A 5,437-nucleotide genomic window follows, 5' to 3' on the forward strand; every position below is an offset into this window, starting at 1 on the left:
TAAAGTTTAAAAAATTAGTAAAAAAATAAAATAAAATTTTTATTTCAAATTTATTTCTGGAAAATTTTTTTCAAATAATATCATGGAATTCCAAACCCATATTTCAAATAAAATCATATTCAAATATGATTTTCAAAATTTCAAACCCAGATTTCAAACTAAATCATATTCGAATATGATTTTCAAAAATCCAAACCCAGCAAATCAAAATTTAATTGACAAAAAAAAAAAAATTAATTGAACTTGGAATAGATCAATAGATTCAAACCTAGTAGCAAAAATCCAAACCCAGCAGCAAAAATTTTCAAAAGTTTTGAATTTAGAATCTAATTTTACTACTCACTCACAGGGTGGAGTTAGAGAGTACCAAAAATCAGAAACCTGCAACACCAAAGAACCAGAAAAATCAATAGATTTAAAAGCTAAGATAAATGATAGAAAAATCAACCAGAAAAATTACCCATTAGAGTATACAATGTCCGTTCCCCAAGTGGATTCAACCTAAAAAATCAAATCAAACCAACCAAAAAATTCAAACACAGAAAAATTTCAAACCCAGTAGAAAAAAAAATTTCAAAATCCCAAACCCAAATCCAGCAGCAAAAAAAAAAAAAATCAAAATCCCAAACCCAGCTAAAAAAAAAATCAGATCTTCTCTTCTCTTTTTCATTTTTTTCTTCTCTTCTCTTCTTTTTCTCTTCTCTTTTTCTTTTTCTTCTTCCCATCTAAGAGAAGAGAGAGCTACCATGGGCGTGAGAGCAAGAGAGACAAAAAGAGAAGAAGAAAGAAGAAAGAAGCTAGAAAGAAAAAGCACAGCCGGGAGGAAGAAAAAAGAGGGAAGATCTTAGTAAAAGACAAAAAGAAGGAACCAGTTGGCGCATGTTCCCGATGCCCATTGGTAACGTGTCAATGTTGACACATTACTAAAGTTGTCAACTATTTATTTATTTTTTCGTTTTTTAAATAGTGACGTGTCAAAATTTGATATATTACAATTTAGTAACTTGTCAAAGTTGACACGTTACTAAGGTTGTCAATTTTTTTTTTTTTTTTTTTTTCATTTTTCGAAATGGTGATGTGTCAAATTTGGCACGTTACTAAATAGTGACGTGTCAAAAACTGAAAAAATAATAATAATAATAATTTGACAACTTTAGTAACGTGTTAAAGTTGACACGTTACCAAATTGTGACGTGTCAAATTTGACACGTTACCAAATGGTAACGTGTCAAAGTACTTTGATAACGTGTGACAAACTGCCACATCACCAAATGGTGATGTGTGAAAAATCCTGCACAGTAGTAGCTAGACATGTCACTAATAATACTTTTTTTTTGTAGTGATAAATAGGGTGATATTGCAAACTTTTAAAACATGGTAATATGACGTTACAATTTTTTAAACTTTGAATTATGATTGCACAAGTACTTAAAATATTGGGGGATAAGTGAATTTTTTTTTTCAAAAAATAAAGAATATATATATATATATATATATGCTCTATACCGTTATACTGACAAGTCTTAGTATAAAAATATTGATTTTGAGAAATGATATTTAGTCGACCCTCATACGTACAACTAAATATATTAATCTTTTTATATTCTTATAATTTATAATTTAATTAGTTTTGAAGTATCCAAAAACAAAATCTCCAAAAGCACAATTTACACCATAGATTTAAAAAAATAGAAAATTTAAACTAATTAACCAGTTGCATCTATCTGTCACTTGAATCGAATAATACGATCTTGCTAGTTGGTGAATTTATTCGATGTGAAAGAATGAATAAATTTACACTTATAAAAAAAAGAAAAAAAAAGGCCTAATTAGTAACGTTTGAAAAAAAAAAAAATATATATATATATATATCACTAAAATGCGTCATTTTATTGTTTAAACGACATTATTTATAAAGTAGTGACGCGCGTTTGAATTAATAGTATTGCTATTCAAATAACATTATTCACACGTCAGAAGGTGACGTTTGAACATACACTATTCACGCACCAGAAAGTGTCGTTTGAATAGTTACATTGTTCAAATGACACTAGATAATTTTTGAAAATTTTGACGCTAAAAAATTAACATTTAAAATATGATAATAACTTTTATAAGGTCTTGATACAAACTTAAACTTTTGTGCTCTCTAATGAGGGCTTGACAAATTAACGTGGAACATCTTAAGTAAAATAAACAAAAACACTAAATATTTATATTTATATTCATCATATGGGTTAAAAGTAAAAACCTAAAAAACTTATTTCTCACATTTCCTATTCATCTACCCAAACCTGCCGCTAGCCACTGCTGGACACGACACCGGTCAGCCCAAAAAACGCTGGCCACGACGCTTCTCCACGCCGGTAATCTCTCTCACCGAGAGTAGAGCATACGAAAAAAAAAAAAAAAAAAAAACTCTCTGCTTTTTGTGTTTATCTTTTGTTTGTTTTCTATGTTAATGAATTTAGTACTTTCCTCTTCTCAACGCATGGGTGCATGCGCCTTTGTAGAAAATTTCAAGCTTGTGCTCAAAGGCACCATCTTTGTTGGGGAAAAAGATTTTTCTTGCTGGGCAGCCAAAATGATTTTTTTTTTTTTTTTTTGGCAATATGCTCTGCTATCGGGGTGAGAGAGGGAGATTACCGGCATGGAGGAGCATCGTAGGTGGCGTTGCGACTATCCGACGTCATCTAGGCTGACCGGCGTAGGCGGCGTGGTTGACAGCTGGTTTGAGTAGATGAATAAAAAAAATGAGAAATAAGTTTTTTACTTTTAACTCATATGAGTTATATATATAAAAATCTAGTGTTTTTGTTTATTTTGTTTTAAGGTGTTCCACGCTAATTTGTCAAGCCCTCATTTGAGAGCACAAATGTCTTGATTTGCACCAAGCCCTTCTAGAAGTTATTTTCTTGAAATATTGACAAATGTTTATAAACATTTAAAATGTACATTAAATTTAGTCTAAGTTAGTAAACTGTCATTAATGACATTAAGAATTTAATATGCCTTTTAAATGTGTATAGATACTTGACACTATTTAAAATGGGTTGGAGGATATTTCCTCCAGATTGGTTTGGAGGAAATTTCTGTCCATTATAATAATTAGGGACTCAAATTTTTGGGTTTATTATGTATGTATAACTCATAAATACTTTGTCTCACATTCAAGAGAATTTTTTTAGTTTAATTTTTTTTTCTTTTGTTTTAAATTAAAATGAAAGTTAAAAATGTTAAATTACCCATTACCCAAAAAACTTAAGTTGATAGGATATTGTGAATTAATCATTTAATTAAAATTCGAATACTCATTCTTACGTGTGAGCTAAAACACAAAACATATTAGTGATAAATGTGAAATTACTAGTTATCTTAAAAGTTTAAGCTAGTAGTAATATATATAAAATATTAAAATATATTATTATATATATTGGTACCCGGTTACCCGATTATAACCGGGTGCCAAAAACGGAACTAGAACCGGGGTAGCTAGTTACCGGTTTTTTCAAACCGGTTCTCCGGTTTCCAGATATTTTTTGACATCCCTAACAAGGGACAACAGAGTTAATGATCCAATCTTTTGGCTATTGCAAATAAAATGTGTGCTTTCCTGGTCATTAATGCTTTTTTAACCGTTACGAACGAGATATGCGTTCCTGGTCATTAATGCGCTTTTGACTGTTACGTATGGGACATATACTCATGATCATTAATGTGTATCCCAAAAATGGTGATATCTATTTTAGAAACGGAGGAGTTCAATACCCTTTCTTAACCACCCAAGATGGCTATGCTCGGATATTTGACCTGTAATGGATATGTCTCTTGCTTTGGCCTAAATGGCAGTTTCATTAATATAAAAAAAAAAAGGTAATAAAGAATGTTGTAGCTTGGTAACTAAACTAATTGTTTTGTGTCAAAGCCTCCAATTAATCCTAATGAAACGCACTAAACATCCAATAACTGAGGGATCTTTGAGCTTTGTTATAGCTTTCTGCCAAACATATCCTTGCACGCCGAGCTAAAAGTATGAAAATAAGCAACATTAACAGAGGCCTCATTCTATTTAGCACAAGTGAGTGACAAAAATGGCTAATGTTCTTAAACTTCTTGCAATCGTCACTTTCTTCATCCTCCTTCTGCAAACGCAGGTGTGTAGGTATAGCTCATATTTATTTCTAAGGATAACACCCACTAAGCATATATTTCTTGTTTCGCTTATGTTTGGTTCAATCGAAGTTACATGTTAAATGTAGGGGGGACAATTGGTGTTCAAGTCGTGTCGAGACATCTATATAAAATTATATAGGCCAACTCTAGTCTTATACCTATAATTGAAACAACTCTAACCCGACAAGCGAACATGAATTACCACCCCTTTTATGGATTTAAGTTTTCTTCTCTTAGACAGTTGATTGGTTTATTTTAAAGTTTATATTTTTATTTCTCTCTACGCTACTATGCTAGTCTAGTTCATTACTTTTCTTCTTTCTGAAAACCCTTTACTACCTTACCTTAAGTATTATAGACATCTGTCCTAAGTGATAGCTCAATCAGCTAAGGATTATACCTCACGAAGCAGAGGTTATTAGTTCGAATATATATTTCTCCCCCTCTTTTAACATACTAACTAGTTAGTTCATAAACTAACATATTATATACCAAGTAAATAAGCAATTTAGTAAATATAATTAACTATAGGTTACTCAATATTTCTATATATGTTATTTATATTATTATATATGCGTGAGTGTTATATATTAATATTAACATACTAACTAGTAACTAGTAGAGCATCCAAACATAATAGCCAAACTAGATTATTTTTTCTTCTTGAAGTATAACTATATACTATACTTGTACTATATTTAATTAGTTATACATAGTATATTATATTTATAACTTGCTCACATTATACATATGCTATAGTTTCTAATTATATATAATAATATATTGTTAATTTGCTACCTATAGACTATAGCTATATGTTATATTATATTATTATATAATCTGTCTTATATAGTTACGTATTATATATTTATCATATAGATAAATGTCTAAAGGTTATTTTAAAATTCAGGCTTGAACTTTGCTCGGATTATACATTAAAAAAATTTAATAACCTAGTTAGAGCTCGATTTGGCTCAAATAACATTCTCAATGAACTCGAGCTTGAGCTCGAACTTGCCCGAGATTTAAACGAACTGAACTTAAACATACATTTCATAGCTCGGTTCGAATAAGCATCTTCATAAATAAGTCGATCTTAAAATCATAAAGTTCAACTCGGTTCAAGTCAGCTTGATTACGGCCATTGAAACGGTTGGTCCAATACATCAAAACCGTACCCGCTTAATTATTACCGGGTCAAACAATGTTATGTGGATAAATAGATTAGTACTAGAATTAGAATTTTGTCAAAATCAAAACCTTA

This window comes from Corylus avellana, chromosome ca2, assembly GCF_901000735.1.
Source record: "Corylus avellana chromosome ca2, CavTom2PMs-1.0".
NCBI classification, from domain to species: domain Eukaryota; kingdom Viridiplantae; phylum Streptophyta; class Magnoliopsida; order Fagales; family Betulaceae; genus Corylus; species Corylus avellana.